The 26,638-nt window shown below is 44.4% G+C and overlaps 1 protein-coding gene across 1 annotated transcript in view; it reads left to right on the top strand.

Moving 5' to 3' along the window:
* Window positions 1–1,326: 1,326 nt before the first annotated feature.
* rnf24 (ring finger protein 24) overlaps window positions 1,327–26,638 on the top strand; it is a 164,699-nt gene continuing 139,387 nt past the window's right edge. The window contains exon 1 of the mRNA XM_072256696.1: window positions 1,327–1,824. The gene's annotated coding sequence lies outside the window, so the exon portion shown is untranslated. The remainder of the gene's footprint in view (window positions 1,825–26,638) is intronic.

The raw sequence follows: 26,638 nt of genomic DNA, 5'->3' as shown, positions 1-26,638 counted from the left end.
TTCTCCGGGGCGGAATTGGCTAATACAAGAGGGCATAATTTTAAGGCGATTGGAGGAAAATGTTGAAGGGGATGTCAGAGCTAATTTTTTTTTTACGCAGAGAGCGATGGGTGCAACTTCTTCACGGAGGTTAAAAGATTGACACAACACTGTGGACCGAAGGGCCTGAATGGCGCTGTGCTGTTCCAGTTTCTATGTCCTGTGACTGTTCTCCAGAGCCCGAGAGTAACGCCAGAGTCCCAAAAACAGGCCCTTCAGCCCAACTTGTTCATGCCAACTAGTCTCGTTTGCCTTCATTTGGCCCTCGTCTTTCTAGACCAGGGGTTCCCAAGCTTTCTTATGCCATGGACCAATACCATTAAGCAAAGGGTCCGTAGTGCCCAGGATGGGAACCCCTGCTCTGGAGCTTTCCTATCCTCGTACCTGCCCAAGTGTTCTTCAAATATCATTATTGCACCCGCTTCCTCTGACAGCTCGTTCCGTCTATGCCCCACGTTCTCCGTGAAGAAGTTGCCCCTCGGGTGCTTTTTAAACCTTTCCCCTTACCGCCATAAACCTATGCCCTCTTGTTTTTTTTTCCATTCCCTTTCCATGGGGAAAAAGACCCTGTCAATGTTCCATTCCGCTCTTTCATAAAAATGTCGCTCCTGTGTTTTTTTTCCTCTCATCCCTTCCCTTGGGACCCAAATTTTCTGGGTGAAGGAGGATTTGCTTGCACAACTTTGCATTCAGCGCCCTACAGGGGCATCCTAGGTTCAGTCCTGACCTGAGGTGCTATCTGTGTGGCGTTTGCACATTCTCCCTCTGACTGAGGGGTGGTTTTTCCGGGTGAGCCGGTTTCGTCCCACACCCCAACAATACATTGATTGATAAATTAATTGGGCGCTGTAAATGCCCCAGGCATGTAGTTGAGTAGTGGAATCTGGGAGGAGTTGATGAGCTGAAAGGCCTGATTCTATGCTATGTGTCTCTAATCCTATCAATGACTTCCTGCTTAGATCTCCCCTCTCATTGCCCCGGCACCGCACTCCTTAAAACCCATTTTAATTCAAAATTTCCCCCTGATTGTGATGGAAGGTATTCCCCTGAAACATAATCTCTCTTCCCCTCTCCATGGATTATGCCTGACCTGCCGGGTATTTCCAGTATTGTCTGTTTATTTCCCGATCTATTACTGTGAAGCAGTGGAAGAGCGAAGTTATTAGACAAAGTCGCCAAAATTAAGTTTCTAAACTCGACTGAAGACGACCTGCTCCGACTCCGGGTGGGAAGGGACGCGAACCTATAAATTGGTATCCTTTATTCCCCTCCTCTCTCTGCACACTGAGCATTCCTGTTCGCTGACGCTCGACTTATCTGCGTTCTGTGCTGAGCACTGCTGCGCCGTGTGGCGACTGAGATCCATGAAAGTCTTTATCAGGAGCGGAGGGACGCGCCGGTCCTCCAAGCCCTCTGTCTCCCTCTGCAAAAACGAGGCATCACCTTCAGTTATCACGTGCAGACATCAATCGGGACATAAGTCAGAAAGAGTGAATTAAGAAGCCCGTCCTTAACCAGAAAAGCAGCACTGTTTTGGTTTTGAAAGAAGGCGCATATTTCAAAAGCAGAGCAGAAAGCGTGGCAAGCTGTCTCGTTCTTGTACGTTACTTGCTAAACTGAAAACTGTCCCTGCCAAGTACAGACCAGACTGACTCGCTCTCCTCATCTCCAGCCGCAGATAGAAAGGTCGACTGTTCGCGTTTTGCACCGTATATAAAACAAAGCTCATTTCAATTTAGGCCAAAATTATATTTGGCTTTGAGAATACAGACGAGTTGCCAGCTGGTGAGTTCGATTTTTTTTAAATGTATACAGTTAATTAGGATATCTATTCTAGTTTAGTGATTTGTAACTAAACACAGCGCGGTGGATATACGAAGACACCAGTTCGTATAGTTATTGTGTTGATTTGTATTTTAGTAGAGTAGTTGTGTCTTTTTGAAGTCATAACCATGGTGTGATATTAATTTTAAGAAATAAATTTTAGAAAAGAAAATCGTCCATAGGAAAGAAGTAATGAAATGCTAGACTACACGCTTTAAATCCCCCTGTTTTTTGTTTCGTTCTGTCTGGTGAATGTAATTTCTTCTCCCGCCCGTGAATGAGCTGGGCGGTCAAGTCGATGGTTATTTTCCATTTCTGTATGGGCTATTCTGTAATTGAGAGAGAAAGTGTAGAAGTCCTTTTTTCCCCCTGCGGAGTTTGGGTTCTCTATTTAATTTAATAAAGGGACCAGAGGGGAGACTGTGTGGTGCTGAGTGACTCGTACATGAGGGGGTGAGTTCCTGAACCAGTCAGGCGGTTTGTTGCCGGGGGCTTCAGTTTAAAAGCAAGCTGCGCTATAGAATAGTATGGATTCCCTTCGCGACCTCCGCTAACCCCCTCCCATCCCCCCCCAGCCAACTCGGAGTTTAAAGAGTTTCCAGACCCGCGCTCCAACCGCAATGATATTCATTGGATTTTGGGGACAGGGAGGAGTTTGACGTGCCCCCCCCCCCAGTTCATTTTAAATACTCATAGATGGGACAATGCTCTAGGCAGGGATGAGGATTATTCTGGGAGGGGGGTCTTCAGGATTTAAAACTTTTCCTGGGTTTGAGTGTGTTGTCCCTTATCGGACGTGCGTGGGGAAAGGACCTTTCCGTGCCGCCGACCCGGAGCGGTCCGCCGAGTTTCCCCGTGGAGTGACTCCTCGCAGAAGCTGCCAGTCAGTTCAGTGAGAGAGGAAACCACATGCCGCTTCAAGCTGTGAGGGTAACTCGGCCCCGCCGGCAGCCGGTCTTCTAGCTCATTTGCCTCAGTAGGGGTTGCTTCTGGCATCGGTGAGACTGTGTTGTTGCTTTGAGCTGTTTACTGATGTATCCCTGAGTAACAAGCCTACGGGCGACACTGTTTCAGCCGCAGTGCCTCGCAGATCCAACTGCTCGGGGTTCGATCCTGACCGCTGCTGCTTTTTGTGTGGAGTTTGCACGGTCCCCTCTCACCCCCGGTTTCAAAGTCCAGTTGAAACCCCCGGTTTCAAAGTCCAGTTAATTACCCGCTGTAAATTACTGCTGGTGTAGCTGGGTCACAGCAGTGCACGCCAGAGAAATTAGCCTACAGGGGAATAATCCCTTCCCCTTTCCCTGCCACCTCATTCAGGCTCCCTTCCCCTTCTTCCGATGAAAGATCTCGGCCAGAACGTTGACCCTTTATTCCTTTTCGTAGTTGCTGTCTGACCTGCTGAGTTCCTCCGGCATTTTATGTGTGTGTCAGTGAAATAAAGTGGAAGAGTTGTTTTAAGGGTTAGTGTGGACATGATGGGCTGAACAGCCTTCGTTATTTATTGAGATACAGCATGGAATAAGCCTTTACTGCCCTTTGAGCCGCGCTGCCCAGCAATCCCCAAATTAACCCTGGCCTAATCACGGGAGGAAATAAACAAATAGTCCAGAATTGATTGGCCGTTTGTTTGGCACTTCTGTGCGGTCCTGTGGGTTTGGCACACTGTCGTGCTGATGTGCAAGCATCTCGGGCAGAGTTCAGAAGGGGGCTGGTAGACATAACAAGGCACTGTACCGTAGCGGTTAGTGAAACGCTATTACAGCTCCAGTGAACCGAGTTCAATTCCTGCCGCTGTGTGCAGGATTTCCCCGTGACCGGCGCGGGCTTCCTCCGTGTGCTCCAGTTTCCCTCCACATTCAAAAGAGGTACGAGTCGGTAGGTTAGTTGGTGACCTGGGTGTAATTGACCTGCCTGGGCTCATTGCACCAGAAGAGCCCCTTAACCAGATGTATCTCTGAATAAATAATTAACGTCCAATAAAGAACAAGTGACGCTGGGCAGTCTGCTCTGACAAGAATATCAATGGAAGAATGGGAGCAATTTTGGTCATTTTTGGTATTTGGGGGTGTGACTGGAAAGGCCATCCCTGATGATGCTTCAACTTGCTGAGCCATTTCAAGGGACCTTTAAGACCTGGGTGTAGAGTCACACGCATAGGCCTTGAGGAGTGTGAAGTTCATGGACATTGCACAGCTGAACACTCCACTCTGGGCAACTGGCTGGCTTTGATGGGTGGCAGTCATCTTGCTTAAAGAGATTAGAAGAGATTGTGTTTATTTGTCGACAGTGAAACGGACCATCTGCATCAATGGCCAATACAGTCTGAGGATGTGCTGTGGGAAGCCTGCAAGTGTCGCCATGCTTCTGGTGCCAATATAGCATGCCCATAGCTCACTAACCCTTCCAAAGCTGTAAGTCTTCGTAATGGGGGGAGAGACAGGAATGCTGGGAGGAATCCCATACCGTCACAGAGAGAATGTACAAACTCCTTACAGACAGTGGCGGAATTGAACCCTGGTCTCAGGTACCATTACGCATTACCCTAACCATTACACTACTGTGCCATTTCACTCTGGACACCTAGACTGTGACTCGGTCGATACCATGGGATCATTAGATTCTATCTGCTCCATTATGAATAATGTGTGTGTTTTATTCGATTATGTTCACTTTCAGTTTGAGTTTTATGTTGACAGTGCAAATAAACGTGCTAGGCTTGCGATAGTGAGTTTAGTTTTTAAGTTTGCAGATGACATAAAACAAAAACAAGGTAAATAGTGATCTGGACAGCAGCCCAATTCATTGGAAGGTGGGTTGATATGTGGCGAATGCAGTTTAATGCGGATAACCTTCACGGACTCTACAGCTTGTGTACTCTGTATTGTCTATTTATTTATTACTTTATTAATTATTTGTGTTTTTTTTTGTATTGGCACAGTTTGTCTTTTACACGTTGATTGTTGCTTTTGTGTATGGTTTTTCATTGATTTTGTTATATTTCTTTATTCTACTGTGAATGCCTACAAGCAAATAAATCTCAGGGTAATATATGGTAACATGAACATTGGTAGTAAACTTACTTTGAGCTTTCAATCTGTTATGATTCACTTTAGATGTGTAAATTCAAGAGAAGCAACCTAATCTAATTCAGTGGTTCCCAACAGTTGTGAGTGTCTGCCATTAGGTTGCTGGATGGTCTATGAACCCATGAATACTACCTCAATGTTTTATTGCGCTATTTATTTTTAATTTGTAGTAATTTAACATTTTTGCACTATCATGCTGCTGCAAAACAACAAAATGCACTTTATATAACAGCATTAAAATACCTGACTCTGACTCTAAACCCGCTCACTCACTCGCATATAGATGTTGATGGTAGCAGAGGGTGTTCCATGGTCCACTTGAAACTATATGATCAAGGCAGAAAGCAAGCTGAACAAATTTTAAAATTTATTTGTGTTTTTTTTAGATAATTATGTTATACAGAAGATTCTATGGCACCGTGCCTGACATCTGTGGAAGGGAAATTATTAGAGACTTAGGGACAGGGTCCCTTCACATCCGGAAAGGCACTTGCTTATGAGGGATAGTCAGCATGGCTTTGTACAGGGGAACTCATTCTTACAAACTTGATTGAGCTTTTTGAGGAGAAGATGATTTATGAGGGCAGGGCGTTGGATACTGTACACATGGACTTTCACCAAGGTCTCTCATGGTAGGCATGATTAAGAATTCCGAAGATTGAAGGATGGGATACGCGGTGAATTGATTGGTTGGTGGAATGGAATGAGGATCGGCTTGGCCATAGAAGACAGGGGGCAGTGGTGACTGTAGGTCTATGGTCACAGACTTCCATGATGATCAGTGCTAAGACTTCTGTTTGTGGTATTTATAAATGATTTGGTTGAAAGTACAAGTGTGCTGATTAGAGTCATAGAGCACTGTGGCACAGAAAAAAGCTCTTCAGCTGATCTACTCCATGCCAAGCTATTACTTTGCCCAGTCCCATCAACCTGCCCCTGGACCATAGCCTTCTACCCCCTTCCCATCCATGTACTTGTCCAAGCTACTCTTATCAAACTTACATCTATCACTTCCTCTGACAGTTCATTCCACACTCTTACCACCCCCTGAGAGGTGAAGTTCCCTCTCAGATGCCCTTTAGACATTTCACTTTTATGGTGGAGCTGTGGATAATGAGAATGGTTGTCAAAAGATTCTGCTGAATATACACCAGTTGGAAATGTGGGCAGAGAAATGGCAGATGGAGTTTAATCCAGACAAATGTGAGATGTTGCACTTTGTGAGGTCAAATATATAACACGTGTTGCCTGGATTAGAATACAGGATGTGGGAAGAAGTCAGACCAACTTGGATTATTTTCTCTGGAATGTCAGAGTCTTGAGGGGTGACCACCTCTCTGGATTCCTACAATCCATATATTGGAATGGAAATGTTTTCACACAAGGCTGTAAAAACCTGAAACATGCTACCTGAAAAGGGGAACCTGACCCTTGGACAATTGCAAATTATGGTTGGACATCTGCTTCAAAAGATCTCATTATCAGGATAATAGCAAAAATAGTAGCGGTGTGAGACCAAAATTAGGTGACCGATTCTTTGAGCCACAGGTACACATGCGACTGAATGCCATCTGTCTTACAATGCCAGACAGTACATGCCTTTAGATATGAATTAGCTGCAGGAAGAGGCCTCTAGCCTACACCGTTATTCAGTAAGATGGTAGCTGCTCTAATCATAACCTCAACTCTGCATTCCCATTTGCACACGGTAACTTCTGATCTCCTTACTTCTCAAAAGCCTATGTACCTCTACTACTTGTCCCTTCAAGGAGAAAGTTTCACATACAGGTCTTTCCAAGATGAAGAAAATAGTCACATTATCGCTGAAATTGTGACCCCTTATTTTAAGAAATGCCGCCTAATTCTAGATTCTCCCTCAGAGAGAGACATCCTTTACATATCTACCCCACAGATCTTGTCAGTTTCCTGTCTCTCTTCCAAACTCCAGCTGCTACTCTGGAAAAATATTCCCTCATGGGATAACCAACCCATTTTATGTAACAGACTAATAAATCTCTGAACTGTTTACAATGTTTGATAAAGTGAAATCTCAGATGTGGTCTCATTAGGATCTGATATCGCTGGATCATAATTTTTCATTTTTGTATTCAATTCCCATGCAGTAAACAAGGTCTGTTAACATTCATAGTTATTTGCTATCCCTCTCTCTCCGGTTGTCCATCAAAATCCGATGACAACTTCCACTCCTTTCACGGTGAGATCTTTGATGACTATACAGTCCTATCCTGGACCCACAAGCTCTGTTGCAGGTGGGACATGTATACGTGGTAGTGGTGACAACCATGGCTGCATTTCTCCTGGCTCTCTTCTGCTGTCTTCTGGTTGTTCTTTCCATCTCCAGAATATGAATCCCGTCCCTACACAGCTGTCGCCAAGTGGTACGGTCAGCAGCAACCTCCTCCAGGTCCTCGGGTCTGATCTTGCACTTCCTTAAAGCATTCTTCAACTGATCCTTATAGCGCTTCTTCGGCCCTCCAGCTGAGCGTCGACCATGATGTAGCTGGCCGTATAACACTCTGCGGGGTAGCCGACATGGGGGCATCCTTATCACGTGCCCCAGCCACTGCAGCTGACGCTGGGTGATCATGGCCTCAATACTCCTGCAGTTGGTCTTTACAAGTGTGAGGCAGCTGCTCATGCCAGGTAATTCCCAGGATGCGCTGGAGACAGCTTATGTGGAAGCGCTCTAAGGACTTGATGTGACGGTTATTTGCTATACCTGAATGCTAACCTTTGTAAATTGTTCACAAGGGCCCACAGATCCCTCTGAATCTGCACTCCCTGCACTCTTTCTGTATTTCAGAACTCTGTGCTCTCTTGCTATTCAGATAACCTGCTATTATACATCTTGTTGAAATGGACAATTTCAGAATTTCCCTCGTTGTATTCCATCTTCACCCATTCATGCAGCCCAGTTCTACCCCTTTGTAATACACACAAATGCTGGAGGACCTCAGCAAGTCTGGTAGTATCTATGGAGGGGAATAAACATTCGACGTTTTGGACCAAGAACCTCTGAGCCTTGGCCTGAAAATTGACTGCTTATTCCATTTTGTCCACAGCACATTTACTTCTTCAAAGAACTATAATGATTTGGTCAAACATGGTTTTTGTTTCGCATGATTATTTTAAATTACATGCCTTGCTTTTAGTAATACCTTTTAATACATATCTTTTGACAGACAGATTTTCTCTTTAAATGAACTAGTTACACCGACTATTTTCCAAAGTGATAAAATCTTCCATGAAACTTGGGAGTTTTTGGTCAGTTAAAACTTCTATCAGCAAAGACACAAGTTGCCTTCTTTTTAAGGACCTTAGGATGTCATCAGGATTTGAAGACTTGTCAGTCTTAATATTTTTATTCCCTTTTTACTATTTTGCCAATAAATGAAAATCACTGTTCATTGTTTTCCCTCCTAAAAGCTCAGATTTCTGAAGTGTGCGAACTCTTGCTTTTAATGGGAATAGGCATTCTAAACTGCCATCCTCCCATCATTATTTGAGGGCCCTCATTGGTCAGGGTCAACCATGGATGTTGCATGCTTGCTGTCTATGTACAGTTGATATGGAAGCCATTACGCAAGCCAGGGCAGTACGATATGGAGAGCAAGCTGTTGCCCATGCAGCAGGTTCCCCCTCTCCACCTAGTTAATGAATCTAGTGGAAGGCAGAGGCCAATACAGTTAATACAGTTTGGCACCTGCAGCATTACAAGAGTTGCCAGTCAGCGCTGAACTCAATGTAGGACTGCCTTATGGCCTCCAGCCTCAGATATTTCCTTGGGGTTTACTCCTGAGGCCTTCCCCATGAGTGAGTGCAGCCGTCAGGCAGTGGAGATTATAGTTTTCCGTCTCCAAGATGAGCAGCTAACCACAGCTAATGAGCCCCATCTGCCTAAAGTAACTGGTTTTAAAGGCTCAATGTGTACTGCATTTGTAATCTGTAGTTGATGATGCACTGCCCACCTGCCATTGTTTGTGCATACCGTTGGATCCTTGCATGGATTGTTGGTAGATATCATTCCATGTGTTGGATTGATCAAATAAAAAGAAAGACCACTGGACAGATTCCTGTTTGTTCTTTGCATTCATGGCCCGCGACAAAGTTGAAAGGAATCACCTTCTCCAAAAAGAATGGCATGTTTTATAATCATGAAAATAGTTCAGAAGTTCTTTCACCGCTGTAAGAAGAAGGAAACAGGAAGCTGGTTTGTATGTGGAAGCTCCCGCAGTTAGTTATGATAACCAAATAATTTGTTAACTTGATATGACAATAAGAAATAAAAACAGGAATGGATAACTTTTCAACACTGCCCTGATATTCACTGAGATTATGGCATATCTGATAACGTCGGTGCTGCTTCCAAGCACCACGCCCATATATCCTGAAACCAAGCCAGCTCTGTTTTCAATGACCTCACTAACTGAGCCTTCACAACCCAATGGTGCAGGGAATTCCAAACATTGGACACCTTCCCCATGGAGAAATTTCTTTGTATTTGAGTCCTAAATTGCTTGCCTCAGAGACTCTTTTGGCTGGTGGAGCCTCTCTGCATCTAGCCTGTCAGGCACTGCTGCAGTTTTTGAGAAACAGGAAACTTCAGTCACTGGAATCTATCATCCCTCTCGTTGGATCCACCTGCCAGCTCTTTCTCCACCCTTCCTCTCCAGCTTTTTATACTGGCTGACTGCACTCTGCACTTCCAGCCCAAACAAAGGGCCTTGACCTACGTTGCTGAACTGTCTATTTCAACTGATGCTGCCTGTTCCTCCAGCATCTTGTCTGTTATTGCTGCAATTTGGAAAATAATTGAGGTATAACTAATGGGCAGGAACTCTGCCGATATGCCACGGAATCCTTCAGGTCTGTCAGAAGAGCTGATAGGGCTCAGCTTAGTGTCTCTTCTCAAAGATGATACCATAAATAATGTGGGATCCAGTATACCTTAGTAGACAAATATTGTTTGCACACAATAGTTGGGGAAAAACATGGTATTTCTCATGACTTTCATTAAATGAGAGTTTGGATCTAATCAAATGTTTCTTTCTCAAAATTTTCATATTATTTTTCTTCATCAGGTTATAACTCACTTCCTTTATCATAGTCATTGGCATTTGAGCGAGTCTTAAGGATGTTTGAAAAGGAAAAATTAAAGTTATTTCTGGCTCAGGCAATGTATTTCTCTAATCAATTATTGGAGTGCTATCTGCAGTGAGCAATGTAGGCAGTCGAGCATGTTGTCCCACTTGGCAAGCACTATGTGGTTTCATGCACTTCCTCCTCCTGTTGCATTGACAACAGCATATGTCTTCTCCAAGGGTCATCGCCTTGTTGCGGTGGAGAAGCTTGTGACTTCCTGAGATCCAGAGACTGATGCCATCTGGAGCTTACCAATCTGGCACTTAGCTCCTGGTAGGCTCACCCATGACGGTAAGGTCAAGGAAGAGGCTCTAGACAAAGAACGATCCAACCAAGGCCTCGAGGGTAGAACTGGTGGAAAATGTGGACGCAACACAACAGCAGGGAAGGCGGAGGAAAGTTGCATCAGTGAAGGGTCCCCAGTCATCTTGCATTCCGTGCCACTGGGCCCTGACCCCAATCTGTCAAGGACCGTGTGATGACTGCTTCAGCCTCCCCACGATACACAAAGTTGCGCAGAGGCATTCTCCATGAAGAGAATCCACCCTAGCAACCAGGATGGGTGGATCCTAGATTGACCTCTACAGCCACTTGAGGACCCACCAATAGACAACCCCTGAGGACAACATCATACTCGACTGGAGTGATCGCGCTACTAACATGTCAGTAGAAAGAACAAGTGCAGCACCCAGTGTCTTCCCTTGATTCCTGGGCATTAAGGGGAAGGCTGGCACTTATTAACCACGCTTGGCTGCACTCGGAAAGAGGTGGTAGGCAGCCCTGGATCATTGTAGCCTGCGTGATGAGGACCCTTCGCACTGGAGGCTGCCAAGATACTCAACCAGTAATGGGCAACAATTAAACAGGATTAGGCTACATGATGTGCAACTTGGCAGTGAAAATGATCCACGCTACCCATTACTCTTGCTCATGTTGGGATTTTAAAGTAACAACCGACCCCACCATTTCAGTGAACAATTTATTGCTACAATTCACTCACCTTGGCAATGTACCTCTCTGAACTTCATCATGCTGCTCGTAGTGACTGCGTGTGTTTGGACAGGTGTCAATCTGGTCTGTCTCCTGCGCAGTGTTCCCTGGTTAAAGCTGGCTGGACCATCAGCCTGGCTAATACAACTGGGCATGATTGTAAGTTGATGGGAGGATGTCAGAGGTAAGCACTTTACACAGAGAGTGGTGGGTGTGTGGAACATCCTGTCTGAAGTGATAGTGGAGGCAGAAACATTAGGGGCATTTGAGAAATTTAGACCCATGGATTATAAGAAAATGGAGGATTATATAGGAGGGAAGGGTTGATTGATCTTTAGACTAGGTTAAATGCTCAGTACAGCATTAGGGATCGAAAGGCCTGTATTGTGCAGTTAAGTTCTATGTTCAGCAGTATTTAGCGCTGGTTAATGGCAAAGGGACAAAAGCATAATCAATTCTCTTTGAATCATAGAAAAATTCCAACAGATAAGGAGACCATTCAGCCAATGTTCCCTCCAAGGTCTTGGATCTTTTACTACTAGCACAGAGAGGAATTTAAACTGTGCACAGTAGGTCGCCACCCTTCACCTCGTTGGCATATTAAGTATATTTCAGATGGTACATAATCACATTTCCTTTTCTGGTTTCTGACGCGGATGGTATTGACAATGTGGAGTTTGTGATGATGTGTCTGCAGGTTTTAGAAATGGCTTGTTCATGCTGTTTTTATTTTAAGGAATTATTCAGTCCACACGTGTTACTGCCACTAGGCAAGCAATTGCACTGCACAAGATTTTTGTGTATACTGGTCGTTACAAATTAGAGGGAACGTTGTATTCAGCCCATCTTGTCTATGCCAACTACTAAGGAGATCTCCACCTAACCTGCAGCTCTTGGATGCTCAAGGACCGTGACAAGGATTTGTGACTCTCCAGTATACTTCCTTACTTTGAGCTCCAGACCCCAACCATGCTCTAGGTTTTTGGTGTTTTCCCACTAATCATTCCACCAGTTAATCAGATATCAGAGACTGCAAATGCTGGAATGTAAACAAGCATACAAGGTGCTGAGGAAATCAGCAGATCAAGCAGCATCTGTGGTGGGAAATGACCAGTCTATGTTTTGGGTTGTAACCATTCACATGGACTGCCCATTTCCCTCCATAGATGCTGCCTGTCCAATTGAGTTATTTTTAATCCAAGTTACATTAGCCAAGGGAGCTATGATTATACTTCTGGCTGTGGGTTTGTGTGGAGTGTAGGTGATTCCATTAGATTTGAGTGGTATGGACTTTGAGCTGCTCCATAAGCAGGTTTAGTGTAAATGGCTGGAAGCCTCAGCGGGCTGAAGAGCTTGTTTCTCTGCTGTGTTTGTCACCATTATACACCAGTGACCATTTATTTATGTGTTGCTTTGTGCAAAGGTCTCTTGGGCTTCCTGGGACAGCGTATGCTGTTGAAGAATATCCAAAAACAAACAGAGCAATTAAAATGCTGCAGATCCTTGAAATCAGAAGTAAACACAAAAATGCTGTAAACACTTCCAAGGTCAGGAAATTCCCATGCACAGTAGCTGGGTTTGTCCTCTGTAACTCCTCGTGTCTGTGTGGTACAGAGCGTGGAGACTGGCTCATTGGCAGGACCCCAAGCAACATACATTTCTACAAGATTTCTACTCCTCATCGCTTTTCCTCCAGTCCTGCCGAAGGGTCTCAGCCCAAAACGTTGACTGTACGTTTTTCCTAAATGCCTAGCCTGTTGAGTTCCTCCAGCATTTTGTGTGTGTTGCTCGGATTTCCAGCATCTGCAGGTTTTCTCTTGTTTGTCTCCAGCCGAACCCCTCCAGGGCGACCAAGCTGTCTACCCCTCATGAACAAAACATCGAATGCTCTAAAATTATTTAACCCGGTTAAGTTACCATCTGACGTAACATTAGACACTTCAACCTTCCTGAAGCAGAGACTCTGAATGGCACGGTCCTCCTCCTGGAGTAAATGAAAAATCTGTGCTGTCCTGTCAGCGCCCAGGACTAAGGAGTGTACTTCCATGATGTGCCTTTGATCCAGTCAGCAATTCGTCTATCATTCTTAGAAAATAGAAGGAGTCATTTTAGCAATCCACGATGTCATGAGTTCAAATCACACCATGGCAGTTTTGTGATTGAATAAACCCGATCATTTTTGGACAGGCCTCACAGAACAAATTGCAATTGGTTTATTATTGTCACATAGAGTTGGCAGCCATTGATCCCAGGGGATCATGGGTTTGCGCCTCTGGTGGACTGTGTCCCCTCCAGGGCGCAAGCCTGGGCGAGAAGATTCGAAGAACCGGCTGTTGTCCGTGCACCGGGTTCTCCCTCTCCACATCACTGATGTAGTCCAAGGGAAGGGCAAATGCTGATACAGCTTGGCACCAGTATCATCACAGAGGTTGCCAGAGTGAAGTTGTAAATGACATCAACCCACCTTAGGGACCCCGGCTCTGGATTTCTTCCTTGGGGTTTACTCCTGAAGCCTTTCCCATGGGTGGGTATGGCTGCAAGGCAGTAGAGGTTTAAAATCAGAGTTTTCCTTCTCCTAGGTGGGCTGCCCTCCAAGGTTGACGAGCCTCACCTGCCCTAAGCAACTGGTTTAGAGGTGCCAGTGCTCTGCCATTGTACTTTCTCTTGTCAGTAGAAACAGTTCCGCCGGACCTAGTAACTAAGCCACATGTGAAGGCCCAAAGTTGAACTTGGTTGTCAGAGGCTGTTAGAGACGCATGCCATTTGGAACACTTTATAGGTAGTGGGAGATTATCCCCACTACCACTCCCAGCTATGACAACCTTGTCACATATACTAAGATACAATGAAAAGTTTTTTGCCATCCTGTCAGTTTGTTCTATACATAAGCATCCACACATACATTATTCCTTACATTAAGGTAATTCAGAAGGGAAGCAATAACAATGCAGAATATAATGTTACAGTTACGGAGGAAGTACGTTGCAGTCAGACAAATAAAGTGCAAGGACCACAACGAGGTAGAGTGAGAGACCATGAGTTCGTTTTCATCATACCGGCGGTCAATTCAACAGTCTTATAACAGGACCTTTTTCCTGCTAGTGCATGGTCTTAAGCTTTTGTATAGAATCATAGAGAACAACAGCACAGAAGGAGGCCCTTCGGCCCATCAAGTCCATGCCAAAACCATTTAAACTGCTTACACCAGGACCATAGCCCTCCATACCCCTACCATCCATGTACCTATCCACCCTTCTCTTGAACGTTGAAATCGAGCTCACATGCACCACTTGTGCTGGCAGCTCATTCTGCACTCTTATGACCCTCTGGGTGAAGAAGTTTCCCCTCATGTTCCTCTTAAACTTCTCACCTTTCATCCTTAACCTATGACCCCTGGTTGTAGTCCCACCCAACCCCAGTGGGAAAAAGCCTGCTTGCATTAACCCTATCTAGACCCCTCATAATTTTGTATATTCTGCCCAATGGATGGGGTAGGGGAGTGTTGGAGAAGAGAGTTTGAGTAGGGTGGGAGGGCTCCTTGATTATGTTGGCAGTGGGAAGTGTAAGGAGGGTCAGTGGAGGGGAGGCTATGATCGGCTGATTACCGGATAGGATGATTACCAAAGCAGATTGGTTGTCGGTGAAATCTAACTGTTCAGCAATGACTTTTGCTGAATGGCTTTGCCTGCCCAGCATCAAGCTCTCACTACCTGCATTCTATCTCACCTGTCATCGAGGTGTCAGTTCCCCGGCAGTGATGACCTTTGGGCAGGGTTGCTGATGTTTAGAGAAGAGCTCCTGTGGCAACACTAGTTCCTGCTGCACAGATTGTGGTTTAGATGGAAGGTCTTTGGCCTGAATCCATGGGAGTAGCACAGCGGCTCAGCTGGTCGAGATGCCGCCTTCCAGCTCCTAAAGTCCGTGTTCAATCCTGACCTCTGGGGCTGCCTGTGTGGAGTTTGCACTTTCTCTGTGTGACCTTGTGGGTTTCTTCAGGGTGCTCTGGTTGCCAGGACAAGAAGCTACAAGTCGGTCAGTTAATTAGCCACTTCCCAGCCTGTAGGCGAGGGAATTGAGGGGAATGTGAAGAGAAAAAAAAAGAGATCAGTGTAAGGCTAATGTAAATGTGCTTGCTGATCAGTGTGGACTTGGTAGGCCGAATAGCCTCCTTTCTGTACCCCTCTGCAGACTCTGCCTGACTTGCTGGGTAGTTCCACTGTTCCCTATTTTTGTTGCCGTTTTTGCAGGGGTTACTCAGGTGTGGTAGAGTGTAGAGAGGAGGGTGGAGGAAAGTTGCCTGACCCTCGCTGGTTGAGCCTTGTCCGTTTCACGGTGCAGGTCATGCTTGGCTCTGGAGTAAACGAACTGTGCCACATCGTTTTCCCTGGCCTCATGAGGAACAGGTTCTAGTTCAGGTTTACTTATCATGTGCGTCGAAGCACACGGTGAAGTGTGGCGTTTGCGTTAACAACCAACACACTTCACATCTGACCCTCAACAGGCGGTGAGATCTGGTTTCGAATGGTGTGGTGAGAAAACAGCACGGCAGATAGTGGTGGAGGTTTGGCAAAGTAGCGTACTTGGTTTGGACCTCATAAGTCAGAGCATCAAATTCCCCTTTGCTGGATGTGGAAATGAATGTGGAACTCTAACAGTAGCCATTGTGGTTGTAAAGTCCAGATGATTCATTAATGTCACTTGGCATTAGCTATCAATCTTTAGTGTGGTTTATATCTGGCTTGAATCCATCACAACGTGGTTTACTCACAATAAATCCAGACTTTCTGTCAGCAACATCTATATCCAGGACGTAAATTAAAATTGCCACGATCCGTGTTGCAGAACTATCTGGAATCTCCTTTATTGCTTTTCATTCCTTCTCTCCATTCTAAATTGGATCTGTGCTATTTCTACTAGCTTTTATTTGCATTCTTAGACCATAAGACATAGGAGCAAAATTAGGCCATTCAGCCCATTGAGTCTGCTCTGCCACTCCATCATGGCTGATCCCAGATCCCATTCAACCCCATACACCTGCCCTCTCACCATATCCCTTGATGCACTGACCAATCAGGAATCTATCAACTTCCACTTTAAACATACACATAGACTTGGCCTCCACCGCAGTCTGTGGCAGAGCATTCCACAGATTCACCACTCTTTGGCTAAAAAAAATTCCTCCTTACTTCTGTTCTAAAAGGTCGCCCCTCAGTTTTGAGGCTGTGCCCTCGAGTTCTGGACACCCCCGTCATAGGAAACATCCTCTCCACATCCACCCTATCTAGTCCTTTCAACATTCAATAGGTTTCAATGAGATCCCCTCACGTTCTTCTAAATTCCAGTAAGTACAGCTTCTTTCCAACTGTGATAAGACTGCTGAACGGATTCTGACCCGGATCTGGGCCGTACCCTCGAAATATCCAGACCTGCCTCTCGTTTTTTTTGCACTACTTTACTTTTCATTTTTCTATTTTCTATTTAAGATTTATAATTTAGATTTTTAATATTTACTATCGATTTGTAATTCAGGGAGCGGGAAGCACAGAATCAAATATCACTGTGATGATTGTACATTCTAGTATCACTTGTTTGGCGACAATAAAGTATAAAGTACAGGCCCATAGCTGCCAAATGCTCCTCAGATGTTAACCCCTTCATTCCCTGAATCATTCTTGTGAACCTCCTCTGGACTCTGTCCAATGACAATACATCCTTTCTGAGATAAGGGACCCAAAACTGTTGTCAATACTCTAAGTGTGGCCTGACTAGTATCTTATAATTCAGCATTATCTCCTTGCTTTTATATTCTGTTCCGCTTGAAATAAATGCCAACATTGCATTTGCCTTCATACCACAGACTCAACCTGTGAATTAACCTTCTGGGAGTCTTGCACAAGGACTCCTAAGTTGCTTTGCACCTCTGAAGTTGAATTTTCTACCCATTTAGATAATAGTCCGCACCATTGATCCTTTTACCAAAATCCATTGTCATACATTTCTCAACACTCTATAGTATTCCATCTGCCTCTTTTTTGCCCATTGTTACAATTTGTCTAAGCCCTGTTGCAATTGAATTGCTTCCTCAACACTACCTATCTCTCCACTTGGCTTTGTATCATCCACCAACTTTGCCAAAAAGCCATCAATTCCACTATCTAAATCATTGACAAACAATCTGAAAAGTAGCAGTCCCAATACTGACCCCCAGACGAACACCACTAGTCACTGGCAACCAACCAGAAAAGACCCCTTTATTCCCACTCACTGCCTCCTGCCTGTCAGCCGTTCCTCTATCCACGCCAATATCTTTCCTATAACGCCACAGGATTTCATCTTGTTCAGCAGCCTTATGTAAGGCACCTTATCAAAATGCCTTCTGAAAATTATAGTAAATGACATCCACTGTCTCTTTTTTGTCCACCCTGCTTTATCCTTCCTCAAAGAATTCTAACAGGTTTGTCAGGCAAGATTTCCCTTCACAGAAACCATGCTGACTATGACTTATTTTATCATTATTCTCCAAGTACCCCGAAACCTCATCTTAGTAATAGACTCCAACACTTTCACAACCACTGAGGTTAGGCTAACTGGCCTATAATTTCCTCCCTTCTTAAAGAATGGAGTGACAATTTCAATTTTGCAGTCCTCTGGGACCACGCCCGAATCAAGTGATTATGACCAATGCATCCATTATCTCTTTAGCACCCTCTCTCGGGACCCTGGGATGTAGTCTGTCTGGTCGAAGTGACTTATCCTCCTTAAGACCTTTGAGTTTGCCTTGCACTTTTTCCTGCATGATAGCAATGGCACACACTCCTGCTCCCTGACACTCACAGATCTCTGGCACACTGCTAGTGTCTTCCACAGAGAAGACAAACGCAAAGTACCCATCAAGTTCATATGCCTTTTCTTTGTCCTCATACTACCTCACCAGGATCATTTTCCAGTGGTCCAATATCAACTCTCACCTCCCTTTTGTTCTTTATATAACTGAAAAAAAAATAGTATCCTCCTTCATCTTATTGGCAAGTTTGCCCTCATATTTCATCTTGTTCCTTCTTATAGTTTTTTTTTAGTTGCCTTTTGTTGGATTTTAAAAGCTTCCTAATCATCCAACTTCCCATTCACATTTGCTACCTCATATGCCCTTTCTTGGCTTTTATGCAGTCCTTGACTTCTCTTGTCAGCCATGGTTGCCTGCCCCTGCCATTTGAGAACTTGGTCTACTGTGGAACATATCTATCCTGTGCCTTGTGAACTATTCCCAGAAACTTCTTCCCCCTCTGTTCTGCCATCATCCCTGCCAATATCCCCCATCTAATCCCTAAAGCTCCCTAATAAAACCTGGGTTATTACACAACACCCAGTCTAGGATGGCCTTTCCCCAAGTTGGCTCAAGCACAAGCTGCTCTAAAAAGCCATCTTGTAGGCATTCAACAAATTCCTTCTCTGGCAATCCGACACCAACCTGATTTTCCCAATCCTCTTGCCTGGTGAATCTGTTTCTGGCCAGCCCTGGAAACCTTGTCAGGAAAGCGGCCTAACTCATGGCTCATTGAATCACAGAAGAGTCTGCAGAAGGACTTAGACAGATTAGGAGAATCAGCAAAGTGGCAGAGGAAGTAAAATGTCAGGAAGTATAAGGTCAGGCACCTTGGTGGAAGAAATAAAGGCGTAGACTATTTTCTAAATGGGGAGTGAATTCAGAAATAAGAGGTGCTAAGGGACTTGGGGACATCTTGTGCAGCATTCCCTAAAGGTTAATTTGCACATTGAGATGGTGGTAAAGAAGACAAATACAGTGTTAGTATAACTTTGAGAGGACTAGAATATAAAAGCAAGGATGTAATCCTGAGACTTTATAAGACATTGGTCCACACCGAGAACTGTAAACAGTTTTGGGCCCCCTATCTAAGAAAATATGTGATGACATTGGAGAGGGTCTAGAGGAGGGTCAGAAGAATGATTCCAGAATGGAAAGGTTAATGCATGAGGAGTGTTTGATGGCTCTGGGCTTATCCTCACTGGAGTTCAAAAGGAAGAGGGGGTGGGGGGATCTCATTGAAACATATCGAATACTGAAAGACCTAGTTGGAGTGGACATGCAGTGGATGTTTCCAGTAGCGGGAGCACAGTGAGCACAGACTCAGAATGTGAGGATGGCCCTGAGAACAACGATGAGGAGGAACTTCTTTAGGTGAGGTGTGGCGAACCTGTGGAATTCATTGCCACAGATAGAGGCCAAGTTATTGGATTTATTCAAAGTGGAGGTTGATATGTCAGAATCAGAATCAGGTTTATTATCATTGGCATGTGATGTGAAATTTGTTAATTTAGCAGCAGCAGTTCAATGCAATCATAATCTAGCAGACAGAGAAAAAAAACGTAATAATAATAAATAAACAAGTAAATCAATTATGTATGTTGAATAGAATATTTTAAAACGTGCAAAAACAGAAATACTGTATATTGAAAAAAAAAAGTGAGGTAGTGTCCAAAGATTCAATGTCCATTTAGGAATCAGATGGCAGAGGGGAAGAAGCTGTCCCTGAATCGCTGAGTGTGTGCCTTCAGGCTTCTGTATCTCCTACCTGATGGTAACAGTGAGAAAAGGGCATGCCCTGGGTGCTGAAGGTCCTTAATAATGGACACTGCTTTTCTGAGACACTGCACCCGAAAGATGTCCTGGGTACTTTGTAAGCTAGTGCCCAAGATGGAGCTGACTGGATTTACAACCTTCTGCAGCATCTTTCAGTCCTGTGCAGTAGCCCCTCCATACCAGACAGTGATGCAGCCTATCAGAATGCTCTCCACGGTACAATTATAGAAGTTTTTGAGTGTATTTGTTGACATGCCAAATCTCTTCAAACTCCTAATAAAGTATAGCCACTGTCTTGCCGTCTTTATAACTGTATTGATATATTGGGACCAGGTTCGATCCTCAGAGATCTTGACACCCAAGATTAGTAAGGGCACCAAAGGTTAAAAGAAGGTAGGAGAATGGGGTTGAGAGCAATAATAAATCAGCCATGATGGAATGGTGGAGTGGATTTGATGGGCCAAATGGCCTGATTCTGCTCCTATGTCATATGTTATTGTGGTCTTAAATAGATTTGTCATGAAGGGAAGACACACTGCCCGTTGGGTTTGAACGAGCTGCATGTTGGAACAATCCTACCACCATCTCCCAAAGTGCTCCAAGTCTTCCGTTTCACTTTTCCTCACTTCTCAAATCCTTTGCCTTCACCACTCATTAGGTCACCTTTGGTTCTTTTTGCCAGTTATCGTCACTCAGGAAAAACTGAATCCCCCTGATTTTGTTGCAGTCTTCACTTAAATGGAGAGTACCCCCTCCTCTGAGCCTCATGAGATTAGCCAGTGGTCAGTCTAACCCAGTCTGTGACCTCTACTTCCATGTTTCATTCCACTGTCCCCTGTGGAATTGTTTGGAGTTATTTGCATTGGCTCTATAATCTTCTCTGTGTTGCATTTTTTTCTCTCAGTGGTTGAAATGTCTTAATAACCAGAACAGAAGAGAAGCCCCATCAGAACCTTATGCTAAGGAAAATGAATGAGTTCTATTTTGGAACTTCCCCACCCCTTCAGTCAGAGTTCACCACCCACAGCTCGTCAGGCTTACCACTGGCCACTTAATTTCTAACAGAGTTCCCACAGCAAGTTGCTGAAAATGGGAGAAATGCTGTGACTTCCTCCATATAACATGTGGGAATAAAGTAAGCTAAGGAACTCGGAGACTGAAGATCAAACAACTCAGAGTTTGAAATCAGCTTTACGGAAATGAAGTTAACACGTGGCTTCAGAAAGTATGTACAATAGGCATCCCTCTAATGTTATGTCCCTTTTTTTTCTTATTTTATTTTCACACATGTCTGAGCTTATATGTTCTTGTTGATTTCATTGTTTTTTGAAAATTTTGAAAATAAACTATTAAAAAAACCATCTCAACCAGAAACTGAAGGTAGCACATCTTTTCCAGATCATTTTCAGTACCAGAGTGTTGTTTGGCAGTAATTAAGATTTATCACATTGTTGGGGTGTGGTCAGAGACGGGAATTGAAAGTCCTTACCTTCTGTGGTCCACTTCATTCCAATCTATCACCCCTCTGTTAATCAGTGGTAAATAAAATCGAAGGATTTGCTAATGCTGGAAATCTGATGTTCTCATAACCTGAAACATTACCTATTTCTCTTTTCACAGCTGTGGCATGACTTGCTGAGTTTTTCCAGCCTTTTCTGTTTTTTTTTAAATGCACAGTTCAGGCAGCATCTGAGAGGCTATTTTGAGGCTCCGGCTCAGCTACCTCCTAGGATGTGAAGGGACACATTATCACCCGGGGTCATTGGGTGTTTCAGGTCTTCCAACATCAGACAGTCCGGCCCTTGTGACCCTGCCAGTGTTGACCAGGCCCTGGCTTGTGTCCCAGCAGCACTGGTCCTCGGGACACACCTCTTGATCCATAGCCATCTGGAGGCTCGCTCAGCAGCCTCTGTGACAGTCCCGATGGCTCTTTTCTTTGCAGCCCCCGTAATGCCAAGGAGAGAGTAGGTTCTGCACAGCAAGCAGCCAGCAAAACCTCTGCACCCCACTTTAGTGTGCCCTCCATCCCCGTCTCACACTCAGATGCCTCCTCAGTCCCCACTGTTGTCATAGTAAAATTACTACACAGCGGGCTATTCAGCCTATTAAAGCAAACCAAACCAATCTAATCCCACCTTCCAGCATCTGACTGGCAGCCCTGCTGATAGAAGTACACACCCAATTCAGGAGTAGTTCTTTCCCTCCACCATCAGAACACTTCCTCATTATTCCTTCATCTTGCATGACTTATTTTTTGTAATGTATAGTAATTTTGTCTTTTCACTCTACTGCAAAACAGCAAATTTCAGGTAATTTAGGTCAGTGATGATACATCCAATCCTGTTCCAAGTACTGTTTAACTGTGATGAGGGCTTCTTTGTCTACCTGCTTTTCAGGAATTGCTTTCTAAGTGCCTTACGCCATCTGGTCAAACAACATTTTTTTCTTGTGCCACGTCTTATCTTACCTTTTAACCTACTACAAGATCAATCTAGCTCTTCTCTCCCACATAGCTGTCCTGACAAAGGGTCTTGGCCCAAAACATTGACTGTACTTCTTCCTATGGATGCTACCTGGCCTGCTGCATTCCACCAGCATTTTGTGTGTGTTGCCGTCCATCAATTGTCTTTCATCAATGTGCCAATCTAAGAGTCTATTAAATGTCCCTAATATAGCTGCCTCTACTACCACCCCGACAATGCATTTCATGCACCCACCCCTCTGTGTGGGGTGTGGGTGGGTGGGAGAAACACTTGCCTCTGATATTCACTCTGTACTTTCTTCCAGTCTCCTTAAAATGATTTCCTCTTGTTTAGCTATTTCCACCTTAGGAAAAATGCCCCTGGCTATTCACTCCATCTATGCCTCTTATCTTCTCCTGTACCGCTATCAGGTCACCTCTTATGCTCCTTCGCTCCAAAGAGAAAGGGCCTAGCTCACTCAAACTTTCCTCCTAAGAAAGGCTCTCTACTTCAGACAGCATTCTAAATCTCCTTGGCCCTCTCTAAAGCTTCTAAATCATTCCAATAATGAGGTAACCAGAACTGAACACAATACTCCACTAGTGTGGTCTAACTAGTTGCAACATTACCTCGTGGCTCTTGAACCCTGTTCCCTGACTAATGAAGGCCGATGTACTGTATTGATTTGGGAAATAGAACCCGTTAGCTCTGTGAACAACCAGAATCCAAATATTCATACCTTTGTACGTAAGTGGTTTAGAGGGTGGATAGATTTGGCAAATATCAGCCATTCAAAATGTCAGCATTGCACAATCATTCAAAAACAGTTATTTTGCATGAATGGCTTGTTCTGTGAGAATTTTTAAAAAATCAGATCACACAGAGAATCTAGGATAAATGCAGTAATTTAAAAAATATATTAGCCAAGCTGAATCTTACAATGAAAAGGGCATGTTGTTGCTTTCACTGTTGTGTTGAGCAGGAAGGTGGGAGTGGGGTTGTTCTTAAAGCAGTGTGCTACAGCCCTGAGGGTTATCTGTTTCAGATCTTCTAAAAATAAAATAATAAATCTTTCCAGCATTGGTATGTTGCCCCTGATCCCCAGTACAAGGGATCCTTTGTGCTGCCTATCTGCCAGTACAGCATCAACATAGCTTCCCTTGTAGTTACAAGTATCAGTCATACAGCACTTTAGACTGCTGGACTTCGAGGCTACTAAGTCTTGGAGTGAGCACTGACTGAACCTGTTGCCACAGCCAACGCTGGATGCACAGGGAAAGAGGAAACACATACAGTAGCAATTCAGTAAAGAAATGCAGTAACACTCTCAGTCCCAAAGTTCGCTACAACTTTCTGATATATCTTTATTACTACCATCAGGGAGGATGTACAGGAGCCTGAAGACACACACTCAATATTTTAGGAACAGATCCTTCCCCTCCACCATCAGATTTCTGAATGGACACTGAGCCCTCTCTTACTAATTTTGCTCTTTTGTACTGTGTGTGTGTGTGTGTGTGTGTATGTATATGTATGTGTATATGTGTATATGTCTGTTTATATGCATATATGTAATTTATAGCATATTTTTGTATTACACAGTACTGCTGCCACAGAACAACAAATTTCATTACCTACTCTCAATGGCCACTTTATTAGGTACCTACTGTATGTCACTAAGTGGCCACTGACTGTATGTTTGTGGTCTTCTACTGTAGCCCATCCACTTCAAGTTTTGATGTGTTGAGCATTTGTATCTGCCCTTCTGCACACCGCTGTTGTAGCACGTGATTATTTGAGTTACTGTCGCTTTCCTATCAGCTTAAACCAGTCTAGCTATTCTCTTTTGACCTCTCTCGTGAACAAGGCATTTTTGCTCACAGAACTGCCACTCAGTGGATAGGTTTTGTTTATTGCAGCATTCTCTGTAAGCTCAAGAGAGTGTTGCGTGTGAAAATCCCAGGCAATCAGCAGTTTCTGGGATACTCAAACCACCCCATCTGGCACCAGTGATTATTCCTCAGTCAAAGTCACTTAGATCACACTTCTTCCACCTCCTGATGTTTGGTCTGAACAACAACTGAACCTCTTGATCATGTCTTTATGCTTTTATGCATTGAGTTGCTCCCGCATGATTGGCTGATTAAATATTTGCATTATTAATAAAGTGACCACTGAGTGTATGTCAGTGCTAATAAACCTGATTGTGATTCTGCTGGAATCTAGTGTCAGTTTTGTGGAAATGGGTGATTGATGTTTTGTGAGCTGAAAAGCCTGTTTCTGTGCTGTATCTCTCTATGACTCTAATCAGTTTTAATCAAGAGTATGTCACAGTTAATTTTACACGGAAGGCTGAAATTGATCAGAAATTGTTGTTGTTATGTTGGTTCAAGGATAGCTAGTCAGATTCCCCTCATCACCTTCAAAAAAAAAACATGCAGATGACACAGTCTTACCATTGGTTTGGTATTGTTCTCACATGTACTGAGATGGAGTGAACATCTTTGTTCTGCATGCCATCCATTCAGACCATTTCATCCCACCAGAGAATTGAGATAGTACAGTTGAAAAGCAAGAACAGAATGCAGAATAAAGTGTTAGCATTACAGAGAAAGTGCACTGCAAATAGGCAATAAGGAGGGAAAAAATTTAACAAGGTAAATTGTGAGGTTAAGTGCCCATTTTATCATACTAGTCTTAGTCCACAGTCTTATACAATGGAATAGAGGCTGTCCTTGAGCCTGGTGTTTTGAGGCTTTTTGTATCTTCTGCCCAGAATGACCAGGTTGGGTACGTTCTTTGATTACGTTGGCTGCTTGAAGAAGGCAGCAAGGAATGCAGGCAGAGACATTGCTGAGTCCTACACAATAGGCACCCTGAGGGACGATGAGGGTCATCATCGGGCACAACCCCGAAAGCAGCCACGTATCTCAGCAACAGAGTGAATCAGAGGGTGGCTAAGCTGCAGCAAGTCACCTACCTTCTGACAGGCCTGAGCCTTCCCACTATCTACTGGTCACACGTCCGGTAGAACACTCTCACTGGTGCGTCTCCAGCAACACCCAATATCCCCCGCCAGCACACACTGGCTATGGTGCCAATCATCCTCTACAATATTGTCCCCAGTCTACACTCCTAAACCCATCACCAAGAACCACAAGGGTCTTGGGGTGCAGGAGAGTATGACTATTTGCAATACCCAGTCAAGTCCAATTTAGAATTGTTTTGTTCCTCCTTTATCTCTGTGCCTGGATCTCGGCACTCCCTACTCGAAGGCACAGTGGAGGAATCTTCACATGGAGGAATCTGTGGGTTCACCACCACCATCAAGGGCATTTAGGATGGGTAATAATGGTTGACCTTGCCAGTGATGCCCAGGACCCAAAACCTGAATGAAATGAAAACATTGACACTGCCCAGACCACTGAACTGCAGACCACCAAGCCATTATACCGCAACGTGAAATGAAGACAGGCGAATCCTCCATCTATCCCTCAACTTGCTTTAAATGATTCTCTGCAGAAAACGTTGAGGAAAATACTAGGCAGAGAAACTACCGGGTTCGTTAGCTTCTGTTTCACACAATCCCACCTCTGTGTATCCCCAGAGTCTCAGCAGCATTGCTTATTCTGAGTCAGAGACACTGATTAGCCGCTCTGCGTGGGACAACAACGGCAATGAAAGCTTGTTTTTGCATCGCGCCTTAAATATAGCAGCCTATCCTGGCACACTTCGCAGAAGCTCAGTAACAAATCAAGATTTGTCACTGAGTGAATTAAGAGTTCTCGGGCAGACTTGGTATAAAGAGTAAAATCTAAGGTGCTCCTTCAAAGTGATGTTTATTGTCATATGCATGAGTATATGTCTGCACAGGTGCAATGAGAAACTTATTTGCAGCAGCATTGCATCAGGTATACTAAATTCACAAGAAAAATGTAAACATAAATTAGAAATAGGACAGGTTACAGCGATGTGGGGGGGTGTAGAGGAGATTACAGCGATGAGGGGTGTAGGGGAGATTACAGCGATGAGGGGTGTAGAGAGATTACAGTGATGAAGGGTGTAGGGGAGATTACAGTGATGAGAGGTGTAGGGGAGATTACAGTGATGAGGGGTGTAGGGGAGATTACATTGATAAAGGGTGTAGAGGAGATTACAGCGATGAGGGGTGTAGGGGAGATTACAGTGATGAGGGGTGTAGGGGAGATTACAGTGATGAAGGCTGTAGGGGAGATTACAGTGATGAGGGGTGTAGGGGAGGTTACAGCGATGGGGAGGGGGGCAGGGGAATTTGTAGCGATCGGGAGGGGGCAGGGGAACTTGCAAGTACATGGATCATGTTAAAATTGAGAAATACAGCCGATACAGTGTAAGACACAAACACAGGTTCGATGGGCTAATGCAATTTCCTCTTGTTGTGTCACGGCTGTCGATGATCAAATTCATTTTCCCAGTTTTCAGTCTCAAGTCTCATT

The sequence above is a fragment of the Mobula birostris genome, chromosome 4 (genome assembly GCF_030028105.1).
Source record: "Mobula birostris isolate sMobBir1 chromosome 4, sMobBir1.hap1, whole genome shotgun sequence".
Taxonomy (NCBI): Eukaryota; Metazoa; Chordata; class Chondrichthyes; order Myliobatiformes; family Myliobatidae; genus Mobula; species Mobula birostris.
The sequence above is the reverse complement of the archived record's forward strand: the minus strand, read 5'-3'. Positions and strand labels throughout refer to the sequence as shown.